This window comes from Pseudophryne corroboree, chromosome 1 (assembly GCF_028390025.1).
Source record: "Pseudophryne corroboree isolate aPseCor3 chromosome 1, aPseCor3.hap2, whole genome shotgun sequence".
NCBI classification, from domain to species: Eukaryota; Metazoa; Chordata; class Amphibia; order Anura; family Myobatrachidae; genus Pseudophryne; species Pseudophryne corroboree.
In genome coordinates this window covers 940,035,882-940,059,136 of record NC_086444.1, presented here as the reverse complement: position 1 = coordinate 940,059,136, position 23,255 = coordinate 940,035,882, and the positions used below count along the sequence as shown (strand labels likewise).

The 23,255-nt window shown below is 44.4% G+C and overlaps 1 protein-coding gene and 1 long non-coding RNA gene across 2 annotated transcripts in view; both read left to right on the top strand.

The window, feature by feature from the left end:
- Positions 1-11,973, top strand: part of MGAT4D (MGAT4 family member D) — a 480,101-nt gene extending 468,128 nt beyond the window's left edge. Inside the window, exon 16 of the transcript XR_010177447.1 lies at positions 11,852-11,973. The gene's annotated coding sequence lies outside the window, so the exon portion shown is untranslated. The remainder of the gene's footprint in view (positions 1-11,851) is intronic.
- On the top strand, positions 10,860-11,668 carry LOC134972655 (uncharacterized). Its single transcript, XR_010190270.1, has 3 exons — positions 10,860-10,894; positions 11,385-11,452; positions 11,585-11,668. It is a non-coding gene; the product is annotated as an uncharacterized LOC134972655 (long non-coding RNA).
- Positions 11,974-23,255: the final 11,282 nt, after the last annotated feature.

Here is a 23,255-nt window from a genome sequence, read left to right as displayed (position 1 = left end):
TTAGTAAGGCACACATCGAGAAAATTGACCTTGTCCCTATAAGGAATAGGTGAACTTGACTGGACTACCACTAGAATTGTGTATTTCTATAAGACAGATAAAGTCTTGTTCAGTTCCTCCCATACAATGAGGAGATCATCTATGTAGCGGAAGTATGCCACAATCCTATCCGCAATGTCTTGATTGGCAAAAAATAATTGCTGTTCAATGATAAACATAAAGGCATTAGCGTACGATGGGGCCACATTGGACCCCATCGCACAGCCAGAGATCTGAAGGTAGTACTGATCATCATATGAAAAAAAGTTCCTTGTTAGGACCAGTCCCAGGTGGTTAATAAGTTGTTTATGGATCTTGGGTAACATAAAAAGTAATGGTTTAATAGGGTATTGTAGTCAATGCTTGTTTAACTTCACTAGAAATACAGCCGTGTGCAGGCCTCTGCAAGTACCTTGTCAAGTTCACCCTTAAACACAGATGATGGATTTGTATTGAGCTTTCTATATGTTTTTACAGTACATCTTTAAACTGTCATTCCACTTCAAACTTATAGTCGGTTAAGTTTAACACAAAGTTTGAACCGACCAGTAACAGTGCCTCCATTAAAACATATACGTGGCTGTTGGATAAATCCGTTAGCGAAGCTCCTTTGGCCAAGAAGCCCACTTATTGAAATTTGTCTAAAGATGAACGGAAAGCACTTTCTGACTTGAGTAGCTATGAAGACATAGTATTTCGTCAGGCGAATAAGGGCGGGGCACTGGTTGTGTTAAACTTAACCGACTATAAGCTAGAAGTGGAACGACAGTTGAAAGATGTAAAAACATATAGAAAGCTCGATACAGAGCCATCATCTGTGTTTAAGGGTGAACTTGACAAGGTACTTGCAGAGGCCTGCACACACGGCTGGATTTCTAGTGAAGTTAAACAAGCATTGACTGTACAATACCTTATTAAATCATTACTTTATATGTTACCTAAGATCCATAAACAATTTATTAACCCCCCTGGGTAGGCCCATTATAGTGGCCAGGGGGTCATTATACCAACCTGTTTCAATTTATCTGGATGCTTTGTTGCAACCTTGTGTACAAGCCAGGCCGACATTTTTGAAAGATACCACGAGCCTACTATTGGCACTAAAGAAGCTGCCTGTTTTGTCTGACACATGTTTATTTTGTGCAGTAGATGTGAGTAGCCTGTGTACCTGTATACCCCACGAGGCTGGGATACAGGCTACTAAAGAACTAATAGTCAATAATCAACTTTATGTGGGTCCGCCTATAAAACTTTTTTGGACCTTTTGAGATTGGTCCTAGCAAGGAACTTTTCTGCTGCAGAGTACACTGGGCTCCACAGGGAATAACATCGGGGTGTAGAGTAGGATCTTGATCCGAGGCACCAGCAGGCTCAAAGCTTTGACCTACTTCCCAGAATGCACAGCGCCACCTCCTCTATATCCCCGCCTCCGTGCACAGGAACTCAGTTTTGTAGGTGGTGCCATGCAGTGAGCACAGAAGAGCCTTTCTAATGAAGACAGAAGACTTCAAGGGCTGCAGCAGTGATAGATGTCAGTCTGACATCTCCTGCTGCAGCTCCATCACCTCCCCCAGCGGCACTGTATACTCCCGCGCCCTGGTTGCCGGGTACTTACAGCGGAGGCTTTGGTTTGCTCCACATTAGTCACACACTCGCCGAAGTTCTCCTGGATCGCGTGGCCGCACTCAGGGAGGAGGTAAGTGGGTCCCCTAGGTGGGTCCCACTGAAATCGCGGTCCAGCACGGCCGGTGGGAGACGGGCTGTGTGCGCTGGCGTGGACACTGTGGTCGGGCAGGGACTCCACTAAACCACCATGGCAAGGGCACAGGTCGGTTTTTACCTCATAAAAAACGTTTTTATTACAGCCCATAGTACCAGTGGTGAGGTCCAGCAGGGGGATAAGGCTTGGAGCTGTAGCCCCTCCCCCAGCCCCAGGGCACCATTTACAGTAATGTTCCCACCCTGGAGCTGCATATCTCTCTCTCCCTCACTCCCAGTCAGTGCTTGAGCACCATTACACAGAGCAGCACTGTTCCTGGGACTGTTTGGGCAAATCCTCCTTTGTACAGCCGCCTGCATGTCAGCGCTGTGCATTTTACAAGTCACTTAAGTATTCTACATGTCTGTTGACAGTGTTAGTTAAGAAACAGTGCATTTGGTCAGGGTTATATAGTACAAGTACCCTGTGATATACATCCAGTCTTTACTGTGCATTGATATAGCTACTAATTATATAGCTATACTGAGTATTACTTTGTATTGCTAGTCCAGTGCAGTTTTATTGCATGCCATAATTTCTGCATTGTACATTGACTATATGTGTGTGCATGTAGCTGCTGTGTGACCTCCATTTCATGTATCTCACTCAGATTGCTATCACTATATTCAATGACCTGAGGGGGCTTAGTGCGTCAGGGTTATTATCTAATATAGGTAGTTCACAGGATATGTCAGCTACAAAGGGCAATGGTGCTGGGGCTGATCCCACATTGCGAGGTCGTGACGCTGCAGACACATTTGGGGAAAACATAGCAGCTGAGGGTTCAGGTTCTGGGGGATCCTTACCCCCAAAGTGGGACTGTAGCAACGGTGGTTCAAAATGACCCACCTTGGGCTACCGTCTCCACGCTATTGAATACGCTGGTAACTAGACTAACACCCCCTATGGGGCCTCCTGTGTCGGTACAACCGCTTATGGCCCCTGCGGTTAACCCGTCATGGGCAGATCAGCTGTCCCCTCAGTTACAGCAATTGAACCAATCACTGACTACTCAGAAGTCTAACCCTCGCCCGCCTAAGACCAAGGGGTCCTCTAGGCGGGCCATTACTTCCTCACAATCCACCAACGTCCCAGACACCTCGTCTGATGAGGATGGTGTTTATACTGACCCCACAGATTCTGATTCCGACGCTTCTGATGGGGAAGCTGTTTCACAGGTGGATGTTCCTGACTTGTTGGAGGCTATCAGGACCATTCTTCAAATTACTGATGAACCTGAGCCTGTTGCTGCCCCTAAGAATCCGGACAGGTTTAAACGTCAGAAAGTGGTTAAACAAGTTTTACCTCATTCTGACCATTTAGTTGACATACGTCAGGAGTCCTGGGAAAATCCAGGAAAGAAATTCACGCCTCACGAGAAGATGCTGGCTCACTACCCCCTCGCAGCGGAGCTAAGTAAAAATTGCGAAACACCCCCGCCAGTGGATTCGCAGGTGGCGCGGCTGGTGGTATCCTCAGCTCTGTCGGTAACTACCGTCACGTCTCTGAAAAAAATGACGGAAAAGTGTGTGGAGGGTTAGTATAAAGGCAATTTACACCCTAACTGGTGCTGCACATAGGCCCACCATTGCAGCGACATGGGCTGCTGAGGCTGTTGAAGCGTGGGCTCAGGAGCTGGAGGCGGAGTTGCCTTCCAATGCTTTTGATCATGCTAGACAATGTCTGCCTTATATTGTCACAGCTTCTCATTACATTAAGGAGGTGGCTTCTGATGCTGGTATTCTGGCGGCCAAGGCTTCTACTACGTCCATTTTGGCTCGCCGGTTTCTCTGCTTACGGTCCTGGTCTGTAGATCTGGACTCTAAGAAAACCCTGGAGGTACTCCCTTTTAAGGGAGACATTCTTTTCGGAGAAGACCTCAACAAGATAGTGGCTGACTTAGCTTCTGCTAAAACAGCATGTCTACCTAGTACTGCTCCTTCGGTACCGAAGGCATAGAGTACTCCCTTTTGCTCCTTTCGTCCTTCAGGGAAAGCAAAAGGCCAGGCGTACCCGAAACAGGTTCGCACTTCCAAACCCAACAAGCCCAAACCCAAATGGGCCTGGGCTGCCCGTCTGCCTGCTTCCAAAAACTGTCAAGCCTGCCGCGTGATGTGGCGGGCCTCCCTCTGGGGGATCCCAGGGTGGGGGGCCGACTTCTAGGGTATACCCAGGAATGGTTGAGGACCACTTCCGATGCCTGGGTACGGGAAGTCGTCACTCGAGGTTACGCCGTATCCTTCAAGAATCGTCCCCCTCATCGATTTTGCCTGACAGACGTCTCTTCGGATCAGGATGAAGGCAAAACCTCTTCATTCTGTGGTACAGTCCCTCCGGGACACAGGAGTGGTGGTACAGGTGCCTCTGGCTCAGAGTGGCAAGGGGTATTATTCACCGTTGTTCCTAGTCCCAAAACCGAATGGGTCCCCTCGACCCATTTTCAACCTCAAGTCCTTGAACAAATTTGTAAAGGTCTCCAAGTTTTGTATGGAAACTCTTTGCTCTATTGTTCTGGCCTTTGAACCTGGGGATTATATGGTCTCCCTGAACATACAGGATGCTTACCTGCATATTTCCATTGCAGTGTCACATCAGCAGTACCAGAGGTTTGCAGTTGGCAACCTCCATTACCAATTTCGGGCATTACCTTTTGGTTTGACCACGGCTCCACGAGTCTTCACCAAGGACATGGCGGTAACGACGGCTGTACTCCGGGGTCAGGGGTCAGGATCCTACCGTACCTGGACAACTTGTTGATCCTGGCAAATTCCCTATAAATTCTTCTATGTCATCTAGATCTGACTATTCAGTTTCTGCAAGCCCACGGGTGGCTCATCAACTGGAAGAAATCTTCCCTGGTCCTTGCTCAGAGCATGGTGCACCTGCAGGCATTGTTGGACACTCACAACCAGCGGTTGTTCTTGTCTCAGGAGAAAGTCCTGAAGCTTCAGGACAGGATTCGATGCTTCCTATCTTGTCCGCAAGTGTCGATACATTCGGGTATGCAAGTGTTAGGTCTCATGGTGTCGGCTTTCGACATGGTGGAGTATGCTCAATTCCATTCCCGCCCTCTGCAGAAGCTGATTCTTGCCAAGTGGGATGGCCTGCCTCACCGGATCAGGTCTCAAATGATCTCCTTGTCTTCGGAGGTCCGTCTGTCACTGAGCTGGTGGCTTCAGGACCAACGATTGAGCAGGGGTCATCCCTTCTGGATCTCCAACTGGGTCCTTCTGACGATGGATGCCAGTCTGAGAGGTTGGGGCGCGGTGTTGGAGCAACACTCCCTTCAGGGTCGGTGGGCCAAGGAGGAGTCTCTCCTCCCGATAAACATTCTTGAATTTCTGGAATTGTGGGCGGTGTTCAACTCATTGAACTTGGCCCAGCATTTAATACAGAACAGACCTGTTCAAGTACAGTCGGACAACGCCACCACGGTGGCGTACATCAATCATCAAGGCGGCACTCGAAGCCGCATGGCAATGAGGGAAGCATCACGGATTCTTCAGTGGGTGGAATGCCATCTGCCAGCCATATTGGCAGTGTTCATTCCCCGGGGGTCCTAAACTGGGAAGCGGACGTTCTCAGTCATCAGGATGTACACTCCGGAGAGTGTAGCCTCCATCCAGAAGTGTTTCAACTCCTCATGGACAAGTGGGGCCTTCCAGATGTGGACCTGATGGCATCTCGACACAATCACAAGGTTCCGGTCTTCGGAGCAAGGACAAGGGATCCTCAAGCAGCGTTCGTGGATGCACTGGCAATTCCATGGAACTTTCGGCTGCCATACGTGTTCCCTCCAGTGTCACTCCTGCCCAGAGTAATAAGGAAGTTCAAGCAAGAAGGAGGAATCCTACTTCTGATCGCTATAGCGTGGCCCAGACGGCATTGGTTCTCAGACCTTCAGGGTCTCTCGATAGAGCGTCCCCTTCTACTTCCGCAGCGCCCAGATCTCCTCGTTCAGGGCCACTGTGTATATCAGGATTTAGCCCGATTGGCTTTGACGGCGTGGCTCTTGAGCTTCCGTCCTGAGGGCCAAAGGATTTTCCGAGTCGGTCATTCAAACCATGCTGAGGGCCCGGAAACTGGCTTCTGCTTGGATTTATCATAGGGTATGGAATTCTTACTTTGCTTGGTGCGCCACTAACAATCATGACGCTTACAAGTTTAGTACGGCCTTTCTACAGCAGGGCATGGACTTGGGCCTTCGTCTGGCCTCCATCAAGGTTCATATTTCTGCCTTGTCGGTTTGGTTTCAGAGAAATATTGCTACTTTACATGATGTTCATACGTTCACTGAGGGTGTGTTGCAGATTCAACCTCCTTCTGTCCCGTCTGTGGCTCCTTGGAACTTGTCGGTGGTTCTGGAGGCGTTGCAAGGGTCTCCGTTTGAGCCTCTTGAATCTGCAGACCTTAAGTTGCTTTCTTTTAAGGTATTGTTTCTGCTGGCTATTGCCTCTGCTAGACGGGTGTCGGATCTGGATGCCTTGTCTTGTAGGTCCCCATATCTGATTTTTCACCGTGACCAGGTGTTTCTTAGAACACATCTCGGGTACTTAAGTAAGGTGGTGTCTTCTTTCCACCTTAATCAGGAAATTGTGGTTCCGGCCTTTGTCTCTCCTGACTTGTCTCCCAAAGAGCGGTCTTTGGATGTGGTACGGGCTCTCTGTATCTATGTGAAGAGGACAGCTCCTATCAGGAAGTCTGATTATCTTTTTGTACTGTTTGGTTTTCACAAACGTGGCTGGCCTGCTCACAAGCAGACCCTGGCCAAATGCATTAGAATGGTGATTGCACATGCTTATGTACAGGCTGGCCTTCCAGCTTCTGCTACCATCAAGGCCCATTCTAATCGGTCGATTGGACCTTCTTGGGTGGCCCGCCGTGGTGCGACCCTTGAACAATTGTGCAAGGCGGCTACGTGGTCCTCAGTGAACATGTTCCTAAGGTTCTATGCCTTCGATACTTCCGCCTCCCAGGATGCTTCCTTTGGATGCCAGGTTCTTGTGCCTGCTACAGTGTGTCCCCTCCCATAAGGAACTGCTTTAGGACATCCCCGATGTTATTCCTTGTGAAGCCCAGTGTACCCCGCAGCAGAAAACAATATTTATGGAAAGAACTTACCGTTGTTAAATCTCTTTCTGCGTTGTTAAATCTCTTTCTGTGAGGTACACTGGGCTCCACAGGGTGCCCACCCTGATGCACTTAGCTTCTTTGGGTTTGTATGGCATTAGCCGCTGACATCCTCTCCTGTCGTGAGTGTGTGGGGTATGAGGTTACTAATGATTGTCATCTCTTTTACCTGCTACTGCATTGGACTGGTTAACAAAAACTGAGTTCCTGTGCACGGAGGTGGGGTTATAGAGGAGGCAGCACTGTGCATTCTGGGAAGAAGGTCAAAGCTTTGAGCCTGTTGGTGCCTCGGATCAAGATCCTACTCTACACCCCAATGTTATTCCCTGTGGAGCCAAAAGTACCTCACAGAAAGAGATTTAACAACGGTAAGTTCTTACCATAAATCTCGTTTTTTTTTCATATGATGATCAGTACTACTTTCATATCTCTGGTTGTGCGATGGGGTCCAATGTGGCCCCATCGTACGCTAATGCCTTTATGTTTATCATTAAACAGCAATTATTTTTTGCCAATCAAGACATTGCGGATAGGATTGTGGCATACTTCTGCTACATAGATGATCTCCTCATTGTATAGGAGGGAACTGAACAAGACTTTATCTGTCTTATAGAAACACACAATTCTAGTGGTATTCCAGTCAAGTTCACCTATTCCTTATAGGGACAAGGTCAATTTTCTCGATGTGTGCCTCACTAAAATGGCCGGGAGACTTTCACTGGCACTTTTACAAAGACCACAGACAGAAATAATCTGTTACAGGCATCTAGTGCTCATCCAGTTGCGTTAAAGAATGCACTACCCTATTCTCAATTTTTAAGAGCACTTTTCATTTATGACAACAGGGAAGTAGGGGTTAAACAACTGGAGTCCATGTTTCTGAAATTTCTGCAGAGAGGCTATAGAGAAAATGATTTAATCAAGGCCAGAAATTAAGCTTTACCTGTACCTGTTGATCAATTGCTGACACCTACAGTTAGAAAGAGCGAAAATAATCGACATGTGTGGGTCAGTAAACATACTCACATGAGCACGCATGTAAATAATAAAGCCAAGTCTCTTTGGCCTATGATCACATTGGATAAAGATTTGGGGGCATTACATAATAAGTCACTTATGACTTGCTACCAACGGGGCAAAAACTTAAACGATTATCTGGTGCGTAATGACATATCACAGCAGGGTAAGAAACAAAGTAGTACCTTTCTGGAAAAATCTAAGAATGGTTGCTTCAAATGTCCCAACTGTATCACCAGTAGCTTTTTACAAACAGGAGAGAGTTTTTATCATCCTTACACAGGAGTTATATATTATATCCGACATCGGCTCACATGTACTAGTCGGTATGTGGTATACATGATAACTTGTCCATGTTCTAAAATTTATGTAGGAAAAACTGAGGTCACTTTTCGCGAAAGGATGGTACAATACTGCACAGCCATACGGGCAGCCATTAATACTGCGTCTAGCATACAACCGGTTGCACGGCATTTTAATGATTCTAAACATGATCTTTCCTCTTTGAGATATCGGATTATAGATCATGTGCCCCCCTCTCTAGAGGTGAGGATCGATCCACTAAGCTACTACGGAGAGAAGCAGAATGGATAATACGTCTTGACTCATTGACCCCCAAGGGTTTAAATGAAAATATTGGGATGCAGGCTTTACTCTAATTAGTGTTTTCTTATATACGCAGGGGACATATTGTGATATAGAGATACATATAAGATGAGGTCCATATCATTTATGTTATCTAATTTGTTTGAAGATAGATTAGGGTATCTTTGCATGCCTAATGTGGAAGGATTCAAGGGCTTCCAGCTCAGGATTGAAGTTTAATTATAATATACATCTTTCTACATAAGTGAGCTAGGATATATGATACATTGTCTAACATTATAATGTATTACTGATTGTTTTTAATTGCATGGTGTGTATGACACGACATTGATTTTAACTGTTACATTGTTACATTTATATTGTTTGTTGTTACTATGGTTACTTTGTCTACTTCCTGACTGGACGTTTGTTAGAACAGGAAATTGGGGAGGGGGGGGGTGTCTTATTGTGCTAATTGAGGTTGATGGTATATCTATGTATGTATTTGTGTACTGCATTTATTGGCTTGATAAAAGTGCTGGGAAGCACTGAATCATTGCCTACAAGCTGTTGTCTGAGTCTTCATTTATTTCATCCCGAGTGCCGCTATTGGAGGATATATTACACACAGCCTATGGGCTGAAGATGAGGATGGCACCGGGTACTTTGGAGGATATATATATATATATATATATATATATATATAGTTAGGTCATAGGGGTAAGATACAATCAAGTAAATTGTCAGTTGTGTGTACTTATGTTTATATGGCTACATTATTGTAAAAATGGAGCTTTGTTCATAGGGGTGCCAGCGTATTATATATCACTCTAAGATGTAGGGAAGTAGGGAGAATTGATAATTGTATAGAGTCAATATGGTTTTAATTAACACATATAGCACACTAGGGATTATAGGCGATAGTATAATATATAGGGAGCCTTAGGTTCCATATCTAAGATTTAAAAACATTTTTTTTAGATCTAATCAGCTATTAGTCTGTACAGCATATAAGAGTTGATTCACACACAGTAAAGTATTAACTTATTATTTATAGTATAGCAAAGGTAGTATAGAAGGTTGTAATAATAATTTACTAATCCATATTAGGTTAAGATGAAATCACATAGGTGTAATAATATTTAATAATAAGATTCAGGTTCACTTATAAGTATGAGTATTGGCGATATTCAATCTGCTGCACAAATGAATGATGTAATGAATGTAATTTTAAATAAGGTTAAATATATTTAAATGTATTCGAATATATACACTGGCATTTGAAAGATTTATGACCTAAGTATATCAAATACTATATTCTTAACGTCTTAATATTTAGAGATGGGGTGGTATATATGTGGTCCCACCGAAATTTAATTTAAACTAATTTAAATTTAATGATATGGGAGACGTATGTGGGATACGCATTTCCCACAATACGGGCCCATATGAGTCGTGAACTATATGAGGGTCCTAGTCCTGTTTCAAAATAGGGCTTGAGGCTATTATCCATAGAGTTCATACAGTTACACTGTATGGAATATGGTAGGTCCTTATCACTTATAAGATCTTTTTATTTTTATTTATTTTTCTTCTAATATATAGAGTGGGAGCGAATATGCTTCATGGGTATGGTACTAATGGGTAGATGTGCCGCTTGTGATTGATTCGAGTAGTTGTCAAATTGTATACAAGTGGCTACTTATTAAACAGCCTTTCGGTATTCTGGCTCCCTTAATCTGTCGAGAGCCTTCTAATTGGCCCCTTTTAACATGTGATCCGATCAGGTGACGGGAAGCACCGGACGGGGGAGGTGGAATGCATAACAAAGATGGCGCTGGAACGCATAAGGTCCCGCTATATCGGGCGCATGCAGCGATCAGGTCCGTTCGTTTAACAATCGGAGGTGACGGGTGGCGCTGACGGGAAGCACATTCCCCACAGCATGATTTATTAAGAGCTGATAACATGTATATGTATCTACTTTGAGTATCGGTGGCCTAAGTACCTGCCCCTATGTCACTATGATTGGTTACCAATACTGTCAGTCACTAACAAGAGCAGTTTCTAGTAGAGATTAATACTGCTATGCATTGTGGGTTTAATAATAATTAAAGTTTTACTCACATTGGGTGGATATAAGAGTGGTTATTTTTAAAGTAAATCAACCTTAATAAAGAGATGATAAATTCTATAGGTCGGTTAGTGTGTACCATTAATAACCAGGCTGTTATTAATCTTTATTTGTGCACCAATCAAATAGGACATGTGATGACATCATCACCTTTTCCCTTTATAAGGGGCAACACCCAGTCCAGTGCCTCATTGCACAGGTACTGAGCGTCCATTGCAGACATACAGAAGGTGAGATAATATGGCACTATTCTGAACAAAGCTCTGTTTAAAGGTGTAAATTTTACTTTGTGTATTTTATTTATGTACATCTGCAACATTGTATTCTAGTGCTTTCAATATTCGGATACATTTATCTTCACTCCTTTCTTTAATATTGTGATAATGTGGAGTCTATGTAATGAAGTGCCTATTTCTGATAATTTATTCCAGCACTCTTAGTGTCTGGGTTTATGGATCTGCACTTTTATTATGTTAATCTATGAAGCAGTTTGACCCATTAGAGTATTTAATTGCTATGGGTTAAAATGGTAGTTATGACCAGCAAGTTTCTTGCTTTAAAAACCTCCAATATATATCATGCCCGAAAGGGGAGGTTGTTTATTAAATGAGGTCCAATTGTAAGATGTATTAATCATCTTTAGCTAGAATTGATACCATTGATTAATTAAACATCTAATGATGATCATTCATTAATTTGCCCTAAATATGAATTTATTAGGTTTCCTATCTAAGTGACCTTTCAGTACCTGGGTTTCCGAATTTTTGTACAAGTTATCTCACCATAAGGTATGTGAGGGGACATTTTGACATTTTTTTTCACTATATGTATAGTATGAACATTCAGTATATGTGATGAGATCAATATTTTCCCAATTAGGCCACACTGATTGTTCATCAGAAAGCCTCGGTGTTATATAGGAGTTTCCATCATGCACGTATGAACAAGTTTTTTCGTATTATACTTTTTGTATAAACAACTATACGTCCCAGTCGCTTGAGGTAGGACCCAAGATACAATTGTAATATCCTTCTCTTCCTTTTTACTCTGTCTACTCGGATATATCCATGTTCTTTTGTAACGATATGTTTCTCATATGTTTTAATCGAATATATTATTTTGGAAAAATGTATTCTTTATTAAAGAATGTCTGTGTTTAGTTCTGATAAGATCTTTTACAATTATAGATATACCCCTGATGAAGTCTTTTGTATAAGACGAAACGCGTTGGTTTGTCTGTGTTGTGAAGTTATCTCCGAACCAACTTTAAGGAGAAGGAGGAGATTGTTGTGATCCTTCAACATTTGTATTCAGCGCTAAGAGTCATACAACTTAAAGTGTGGAATAATACATCTCCTCTGTACTAATTTGAATATGTTTTTAATAAATGTTTTATGATGGAACATGTCATTATCTTATGTTAAAAAGTGTTAACCATTTAAGGGTTAGAAAATTGGGAGTTGATGCAACTCCTTGGCGCCAATTCTTCTATTGCTGTATATTCCTTATCTCCAGTTCCTTCTAACAGGGGACTTAGTTGAATTAGGCTGTCTATATCAAATATTTTTTGTTTTATTCAGGGTAACAGTTTTAACAAATTAGCGCAGAGGGAGAGTATTTGTTTAATATATATATATATATATATATATATATATATATATATATGTATATATATATATATATATGCAGGTTGAACATCCCATATCCAAAATGCTTGGGACCAGAAGTATTTTGGATATTGGACTTTTCCATAAAGAGATATCATGGCGATTGGACCCAAGTCAAAGTACAAAATGCATTTATGTTTCATATACACCTTATACACACAGCCTGATGGTAATTTTAGCCATTATTTTTAATAACTTTATACATTAAACAAAGTTTGTGTACATATACACAATTCATTTATGTTTCATATACACCTTATACACACAGCCTGAAGATCAGTTAATACAATATTTTTAATAACTTTGTGTATTAAACAAAGTTTGTGTACACGGAGCTAACAGAAAACAAAGGTTTCACTATCTCAGTCCAACTCCAAAAATTCTGTATTTCGGAATATTCAATATTTCAGAATATTTGGATATGGGATACTCAACCTGTATATACATATACTGTATATGTAAATAATACTGATGAAGGATAAAACAATAAATGATGCACAATATACTGTACAAGTTTTTAATACACTTCCCAGATATAATAACGGCTAGCTGCTTATCCATCAGTATACCAATCAGATTGATCAGTCAAAAGTGGTCTAGAAACATTGGAGAAGGGACATGTATATTCTGTTTGTTTTATTTATTTATTTTTAAATATTTGTTGAAAATGGGGGAGGCAGAACTGTAAAGGGCCCTACACATTTCCCGATGCGCCGCCGAGGTGCCCGACGGCCGATACGGCCGACGAGCGACCCGGCGGCGGGGGGGGGTAGTGACGGGGGGAGTGAAGTTTCTTCACTCCCCCCGTCACGCGGCTGCATTGAAGTGCAGGCAAATATGGACGAGATCGTCCATATTGGCCTGCATGCACAGCCGACGGGAGACCAGCGATGAACGAGCGCGGGGACGCGCATCGTTCATCGCTGGAGTCTCCACACTGAAAGATATGAACGAGTTCTCGTTCATTTATGAACGAAATCGTTCATATCTTTCAGAAAATCGGCCAGTGTGTAGGGCCTAAAAGTGGGAAGAGTAAGAGTAGAGAGTGGAGGAGTCAGTATTAATTCTTAAACCGCCCCCTAAAAACTAAAGTCTAGATCTGCCACTGACTGCAGTATATCATTATATGGGGCCCGGCCCCCAAGGTCTAAATAATTATATGTGACTGCATTGACCTATGTAAAATATTGTTAAAATTGTTGATTGTTATTGAGTAATATTCTGAAGTGTCTGATGGAACACAGAATTAGAGGTTTTACACTGCTAAATGGGTTGTTCTAGAAGAACTATTTTATTATTGAGATAAAGCAATTGTATAAGGGTATTGTTGTGATCAAATGCAAATGCTTAGAAACTTGTCCTGAAAACTTGCCTTAGAAGGAAAAAGCATAGCTAATAAATTGAAACTACACTTGGAAAAGCAGTCGTAATAATTTCTGTGTGGAAGCGCACCTCTTTACCTCTCTTTTGGAAATGGTGGAACCTGTGTCGGTCAGACAGACAGGTCAACAAGATCCAGTAAGGGACACATCTCACAACAAAATACTACTTCTCTGAGTATTACATATACTGTACATACTATTCTTACTTTGATATTTGTTGACAGTGGGGGGAGCAATATGTTAATTAGTAATCCCAGTTCTATTTTAAATAGCATGAAGCAAGAACTCTCATGAAATGTTTTATTACATTCCTTATCTTTCTCTTACCTTGATTTCATTTGACACAAATGTTTTCCATGTAACATTTTATGCTACTGCACTGCCATCTATTGGCTGTGCATTGCCTCACTTTGTATTTTCTTCTGACTTGTCTTAAAATTTGTAGATTCACTACTTGAATTCTAAAAAATGTGAAGCTGACCCATGTTTATTGGAAATCATCAATTAGAAATCCCTTTTACATACTTGAGAGTGTTTAGTTATACATTATTAAATAAATATTATTATTAATATTAACTACCAATTAGTACAATAGCTGTTAAGGGCCCCATACACTACAACGATATGTCTGAGGTTGAAGTCGGATGTAATTTCCCTTGAACTCCCCCAGGACCTTCCCGGGAGTGATTCCATACGATTTGTACTTTTGTGCTATTTTTGCATAAGATATATCGCATGCGATTGATGAAGCCGCTATACATCGCATGCAATATATCGTACGGCATACAATTGTACCATGAGATATATCTGATGGGCTGGATAGAGTGTTACGGGGGCTGGGAGTGTCCTGAGAATGCCAGTCAAACTTCCCTGTGATACATCGCATGCGATATATAACATACATAAAAACACACTTTTTCCATCCGATTCCATCCAATTCCGATATATCATTAGTGCAGCACCAACGACCTAGGGGATCCTATCTGACAGCCACAGGGACGCGCATCAGATTGGATACGATCTAAAACACATACGATTGTACACAATTTTATACAATACAGTATATCAGATGGATATATTGGAATTGTTTGAAATTGTGTAAAATCGTATTAGTGTATGGGGCCCTTTAGAAAGATACATTCAATTATTAATCTTAAAAATTTAAATTTTTTTCAGTCATTAACTTCCTTTTTTTAAAAAGATATTTTATTAGATATATTTGAACAAACATCAGAAAAAAAAGGAATATACATCTCCACATATATAAATTTGAATAAAAAAACATTTAACCAGACAAGGAGAGAAGGATAAATATGTGTAATTACTAGTTGGATTCATATATAGTAACATAAGAACAATATGGAACAAGATTAAAGTTCTAAAATGCAATAATAGGTAACATAGCAAATGTTATTAAACAATACAAAGAATGGGGAAAGAAGCAGTGGCGGAACTAGCGAGCGGTGGGCCCAGGTGCGACAAAATGCTTTGGGGGCCCCCCCCCCCATCTAAGTCCACCCCCTCACCCCTGGAGAGGATCTGGTGAGGGGGACCTGCTCAGGGCCAGAGAAATGGATACCTAGCAACAGTGCCGTTACTAGACATTTTAGCACTGTGTGCAAGAAATGGCATCGGAGCCCCACCCCTGCATGCAAAACAGGGGCAGTGCGCGCCGTAGGCGCGCGCAAAAATACATAGTGGCGTGGCTTTGTGGGGAAGGGGTGTGGCCACAAAATAATACCAATTCATAAAACGGTGCACAGTAGTCTCCATTATTCAAATTACGCCGCACAGTAGCACCACTACACCAGGTAGAGACCCTTTTCAGGGCCGTAAATAGGTGTGTGCCGATGGTGCCTTGCCCACAGCGTAACTGCACTGAAGGCGCACCATCGGCAGCACACCCTCATGTACAGGCGTTGTAGTCAGTGGTAGTTCCGCTGTGTGTCGGCGCCTGTCTCCCATCGCCGCCTCTGTAAGGGACAGGGAGCAGTGTGGTAGGCGCCATTTGTTGGTAGAGACTGAGTCTCCGTTCAGTGATGCTGTCTGTCAGACCCGCTTGCGGCTCTGCAATGGGGAGGGAGTGGTAGCAGTAGTGCAGGCGGCAGGTCTGTTACATGATCCGCCGCTGGAGCGCTGCTTAGACTGAGACCGCCGCTGTAAATGGAGAGAGTGGGAGCCCTACTACAGGCAGTAGCTCGGATCAGTGATCTGCCGCTGCTCAGCCTGTGTGAGCCGCCGCCGGTGATGGGGAGGGGCAGGGAGCGCCAGTATATGAGGGACAGCGCCGGTGAAGCCTGGATGCCGGAGCGACGGCACAGGTGACCGAAGAAAACAATCTCTATCTCTTCCCCCTCCCGTTCAGATGTCAAACATTGAGGAGGGTCAAAACCCTGCAGCTCTTATTGGACTGAATGTAAATCCCCGAGCACCATATTCCTGAATCCCAGGGGTATTATCACAGCATGTGCACCTGTGTAGCAACTCACTCTCCAAAAAGAGCATCCCAATAGCAGAGAGGAATGAAGGAGAATAATGTCACTAAGTGGCATCTGCATGTGGCGTGTTACTTGGTGACTGCTGTTGGGCTCCGTACATTACTGCTCATGTGATGTAGTCATACAATACTTGCTGTCCTTGCGATTTCTGTTCTATGATCTTATGATCTATGTTAATTCATTATATTAGTCCGCTTCTCAGCGGTATAAACTGCAAATGTAGAGTTCACTGTAGTGGAACAAAGTTAACCCAGACTGTTCCAGGAGGAAAGCTCATTGCTACCATGAAGCAGTGGGATGAGCCATGGCGCATAACCACTTGTGCAAGTACTGTATATGACTAGTTCACGTCAAACAGTTTATGACAGAGTAGTAACCTCGATCACTCACTCAAAACAACGTAAACATTGATATCCAGAGAAAGAAATGGTAACAGGTAATAAACATGTATTAAAAGTCTCTCTCTCTCTCTCTCTCTCTCTCTCTCTCTCTCTCTCTCTCTCTCTCTCTCCCTCCCTCCTTCTCTCTCTCCCTGCCTAATGTGTTGAGCTCTGTCGCTGTAATATGTAACAAAGGGGGACTCTGCTGCCTAATGTCTATAAGAGGCACTCTACGTGCTGTAGTGTGTAAAAGGTGGACTCTACCTGCCTAATGTGTAAAAGGGGGACTCTACCTGCCTAATGTGTAAAAGGGTACTCTTCCTGCCGTGCTGTGTAAAAGGGGGACTCTGCCTGCCGTACTGTGTAAAAGGGAGTTATGTGACCATGCCCTTCCCCATGAATCCACGCCCCTATATTTTTGGCACGCGCATTGGCCCTGTAACGTATTGGGGGGGGGGGGGGGTGCCGATGCTGTTTCTTGCACACAGCGCTAAAATGTCTAGTTACGGCACTGACCCTTTTACACCTTACGGCGGACAGATTCCTTTTTACACATTACAGCAGACAGCGTCCCCTTTTTACACATTACGGCAGACAGCGTCCCCCTTTTTACACATAACGGCGGACAGCGTGCCCTTTTTACACATAGCGGCAGACAGCGTGCACTTTTTACACATAACGGCAGACAGCGTCCCCTTTTTACACATAACGGCAGACAGCGTCCCCTTTTTACACATAACGGCAGACAGCGTCCCCTTTTTACACATAACGGCAGACAGCGTGCCCTTTTTACACATAACGGCAGACAGCGTCCCCTTTTTACACATTATGGCAGACAGCGTTCCCTTGTTGCACATTACGGCAGACAGCGTCCCCCTTTTTACACATTATGGCAAGCAGATTCCTCCTTTTTACACATTGCGGCAGGCAGATTCCCCCTTTTTACACATTGCGGCAAAGATTCCCCCTTTTTACACATCACGTCAGGCAGATTCCACCTTTTTACACATTACGTCAGGCAGATTCCCCCTTTTTACACATTACGTCAGGCAGATTCCCCCTTTTTACACATTGCGGCAGGCAGATTCCCCCTTTTTACACATTGCAGCAAAGATTCCCCCTTTTTACACATTACGGCAGGCAGATTCCCCCTTTTTACACATTGCGGCAGGCAGATTACCCCTTTTTACACATTGCGGCAGACAGTCCCCCTTTTTGCACATAGAAAGAAAGAAAGAAAGAAAGAAAGAAAGAAATAATGAATTATACTTACCCTCTCCGCTGGCTCAGGCTCCTCGGTGCAGCTTCTGGCAGATCACGATTCCCGGGCAGGAGAGAAGGAGGAGGAGGGAGGTGGAGGAGGGAGCCGCAGCAGCGCTGTGTTATTGGTGGAGGCGCTGCTGCTGCTGTCCCTCTGCTTCTCGGAAGACAGCCTATAGTGAAGCAGAGGGACAGCAGCAGCAGCGCCTCAACCAGTAGCAAAGCGCTGCTGCGGCTCCCTCCTCCACCTCCCTCCTCCTCCTTACCCCCGTGACCGCTGCGCTCCTCTCCTATGTCCTGCCGGTGGCTGTGTGCTGCGGGCAGCGGTTGCCCGCAGCACACAGCGGCATGTAATGAGTCAGTTTGACTCATTACATGCTTTGGGCCCCTGGACAGTGGCGGGCCCCAGTGCAACACACTGGTTGCACTGGCGGTAGTTCCGCCTCTGGGAAGAAGCGTCCTGAGTATCGATTGAAATGTCAAGAGTGAACATACTGGAATAATTAGCAGGACATTATGATATTGTGAAAAAGGGAGGGGGAAGAAAAGAGATGGGGAGCTACAAATGCTGATATAAGAGAGCGGTCCATTTTCCAGAATGGAATAATTTTTGGGCAGGACTACCAGGTATGAAAGAAAGTGCCAACATGGCCACAAAGCACCCAACACAGGTCAGAAATACCAGGATACATTTGATGAAGGTGCTCCAAGAACCATCTGGTAAACACTTCATGTGAGTGACTAGTTGTTCATCAATACAGGTTATATATTAAATGTTCATGAATAGAACACTTAAAGTTTTTTAAATCAATCAATCAATCAATCAATCAATCAGTGTTTTAAAAAAGTTTCACAAGTTTAGAACAGACACCATGACACCAACGTAGCATGAAAAATCTACTCCTACCCTTTGCCAAAAATAAGTTTCCTCTCTCCATTTCTCATTACAAACTCTCTCAACCTATCATCCAAGTTCTGCACAGTTGTGTGTTCTTGATGAACATGAAGTATCAGGATCTGCATTAGGCATTTCTGCATCATGGTAGACCTTAGATACACTTTAAGATGGCCAAGTGTGCTAAAGGTGCACTCCGATGTCGCAGCTGAAACGGGCACAGTCATGACGAGCACCAAGAACAATACCACCTGCTGGAGAAGCAAAACCACTGCAGGAGATGGGTGATTCGCCAGGCAGATTCTCAAACAGCTGGAGTGTAGAAGTTCATGGGGGGAGGGGGAACAGTCTTAACCCACCCAACAGAAATCATGGGGTGGCATAATTTTTGCTCCTGGTTCATACACCCCTGCACCCACACCATATTTGACTAGTCTACCAGAAGTTGGAGACACCTGAATTTGGGGGCAGTCCCCCGCACTTCTTAATGAAGTGGGCACTACCTGGAGGATAATGCTGCAATTTATGGGTGCTAATGAGGGGGAGGGGCCAATATGGCGCATTTGTATGCAAATAGCATCATAGGCCCAGATCCCTCCTGAGCAACTCGAGGCATTCCCTGTATTGGCTGAAGGGTTGTATTCCAGACTCCCTGGGGGAGATATACTAAGTACTAGCCAGCCATGTTACTGGCTGGGTTTGAAAAATTACAGTTAGAAGCTGGTTGGTTGGTACTTTATCACCGTTCAATTTATCACTTTTCAAGGATTAGTACATCTAGCACCCTGTAAGCTAATTGGAGGTTCCATGAGGTAGTGATGGTGTCACCCGCATGCCTCTGCACCCTGGGTGACAGCAACACTCGCACACCACTGGTTACAGCCCTGCTTACTAGAATCCAATTAATTTACTAAGAATGGGGGAGGCGTGCCCAGAGGGAGCCCACACAAGCACTGTGAGACAAACTCCACAAGAAAGTGCACTGGTCAGGAAATGAACTCATAACCCCAGTGTTGTGAGGAAACAATGCTAATCACTGTGCCATTATGCTGCCATAAAAAATGGACAATACTTGGAAATGGAAAAAATGTTCTAATTGCATTGTGGTCCTTTTCAATTATTAGTAATTTAATTTAGCCTATGTAATTGTCTATCAATTTTTCAACTCTTTGTCCATGATTACTTCCAGGAACCTGTAGTTATATATGCTCATAATCTCCAGGGGCAGGAACATTGCCTAATGTTCATTTGATACTCCCAAAACAGGGCATCACTTAACGAAGCCTGCACAAGTAGAGAAAAGGGGCACATGCCTCTATATAACAGCTATGGGAAATATATTGTGAAATTATATTTGATGACTAGTCCTGTGAGTCACCCTGGTAGAAAGAGGGGCGGGGTGATACAGCTCGGTGCGATTTGCCCCAGTAGAGAAAAAGGGTCAGAGTGAGACACAATGGGACATTCTGTGATGCTTCCTGTCAGTGAGGAAGCATGGTTGCTGTGTCGGGCCACACATAGCGGCCAAGTGGGTCCCGTTCAGTGGGACCCACTTGGCCGCAAGGAGAATGCACATGGGCGCCTATGCAGGCGTCCACACATGTGCGGCAGTCCCGCCGCCGCCGGATCCAACCGCAGCATGCTGCGGTTGGTCCGGAAGGCAGGATGACGGGATTTCATTGTGAACACATACATTTCAATGTATGTGTTCACACAGTGCGGCAAAGCCGCACTGTTGAAATCCACAGAACAGGATCCGTGTGAACACAAAAAACCTCCCGGCCAAGCTTGGCCGCTACGTGTGGCCCTAGCCTAAGCTGTGCTGCTCAGGGACAGAATACAAACTTCCCAACATTTCTGATGGGGCATGTAGGACTGTTGCGCGGTAAAGCCGCGCCTGATTTTGAAAAGAGGGCACGGTCTATGGAAAAGGGGGGGTGGCTTTGCGGGAGTGCCGTGATCCCCGTTTTCATCACTGAGGGGACATGTCCAGCGCTCTGTGAGCTGCTGGCATGCCCCCTCTCCCTCTGTCTCCAGTGAGTAGACGCTGTGCGCAGGAGTGACAGGAGCCTCTCAACTGCCCATCACCACGGGACACTGCGGCTCGCGGGTGGGACAGCGGGACAGTCCACCAAAAAACGGGACTGTCCCGCAAAAATCAGGACAGTTGGGAGGTATGAGAGTATGTGCCGGAGTCTGTGTCAATATTTGTAGCCAGACAATGTCATTGAGGTAGAGACAGAGCCAAGGTCTGCCTAATCTGCTCACAAGACTCCCTGGATAGTAACTTTGGGGCAGATGTACTAAGCAGTGAAAACGGTGGATAAGTGAGCCAGTGGAGAAGTTGCCCATGGCAACCAATCAGCATTGAAGTAACGTTTATGATTTGCATACTATAAAATTATACAGAGCAGCTGATTGGTTGTCAAGGGCAACTTCTCCACTGGTTCACTTCTCTACTCTTATAACTGCTTAGTACACCTCCCCCTTTGAGAGGGGCTGCATCACAGAGCTATCTAGAGGGTCCCATCCTAAATGGTGTTCGGTCTGTAATAAAGCACAGCACCAGTGACAGCAAGCTATTCTACACACTGACCATTGCTGAGTGAGGGCAGCTTCAGCGCCAGAACAGTGCTTATACTTATACTGGTTTGGGAATTAGGGTTAGGGTACTTTCCTAACAGGTGTCCGGATCCTGCACTGTTAGTATTCTGACCACCGGCATCCCAAGCTCCGGGATCCAGATACCATCCCACCTCAGTGACTGCCCTTTACCTCTCACGGAGTCATACTAAACAGCTATTAGTGATGGACCTGTAGCACAGTATACTGTAGCTACTGATGCAATGAATTAACCAAAAGCTACTTAGGAGCTCATCAGAGCTGGCTGCTGATGCGTCCCATAGCGCAGTTTGCTTGGCATCTGTATAGCCTCACACAATGCGGCCGCATCCCGGAAGGATTGACAGCGGTGAGTGTTCATGGGGCAGTGAAGCAGCATTGGGGGGGGGGGGGGGAGGTTGCAGGACAACCAAACAGGGGAGTACTGGGAGTGTTTTTTGGGGGGATGGCTTTGTGACATCACACACAGCCGCTCCGATTAGGAAGTGGGCATTGCTCTGCCAAGGGTCAACCTTAATTCGATGCGTCCACAATTTAATTGCGGACGCATCGTGAGGCAGAGCTATACATGCTGGGAAACCTTGCCCTGTGCTGGGTGGCCTCCAGCATGGGAGGGGATGGACGCAGATGGAGCGATCTGCGTCCATCTCTGAATAAGAACCCTAAATTAGTAAGAACTACAATAACCCTGCCAGCTGTATACACAGTATTTCAACAACTGGAGTACACAAACCCACCCACTAAACCTAAACAAGACATTTGGCCAGATGAAGTATATATATATATATATATATATATATATATAGATAGATAGATTTATTTGTTATAATGTTTATGATTTTGGCATACAGTTTAAGAAAACCCCAAATCCTAAATCTCAGAAAATTAGAATATTACATAAAATCAATAAAAAAGGATTTTAAATACAGAAATGTCGGCCCTCTGAAAAGTATAATCATGCATATGTACTCAGTACTTGGTTTGGGCCCCTTCTGCATGAATTACTGCCTCAATGCGACGTGGCATGGATTCTATCAGTCTGTGGCACTGCTGAGGTATTATGAAAGACCAGGATGCTTCAATAGCGGCCTTCAGCTCTCCTGCATTGTTCGGTCTTATGTCTCTCATCTTTCTCTTGGCAATGCTTCATAGATTCTCTATGGGGTTCAGGTCAGGCCAATTTGCTGGCCAATCCAGCATAGTAATACCACGGTCATTGAACCAGATTTTGTTACTTTTTGCTGTGTGGGCAGGTGCCAAGTCCTGCTGTAAAATTAATTCCACATTGCTAGCTACCGTGCACTGCTTTATTCTGCTTGCATTACAAAGTGTTTCTATACTGCTGTGTGTAGAGATGGATTCTGCTCGCTATCAGGCTCTTATGTGCTACACTGTGCTCAAGATGAGGGGAGACAGGGAGAGGGCCCAGCAAAGGCGGAGAGAGAGATCTTGCTAAACGAAGGACTGGTTACGTGAAAGGCCTACTCGGTCCTACATGCCCCTCCTGGATGAGATCAGGGAGAACAACCCAGACGACTTCCGCAACTACCTGCGTATGGAAGATGACACCTTCCAGGAGTTGCTGAGTCTGGTGACCCCCACATACAGAAGCGGGATACCAAATGGTGGGTGCCTATTCCTGCTCAGGAGAGGCTTGTGGCTACCCTGCGGTTCCTTGCTACTGGTCAGTCATTTGAGGACCTGAAGTTTGGGACCCGTATCTCTGCACCTGCTTTGGGACACATCATATCTGAAACCTGCCAGGCTATTATCAAGGTGCTTCGGTACAAGTATTGAAAGGTAAGGAAATGACACCACACATTGCTTGTAGATTTTCAAAATGTTTTATTTTTAAAACTGCATTTGTTAGAAAAAATTTTAGCTTTT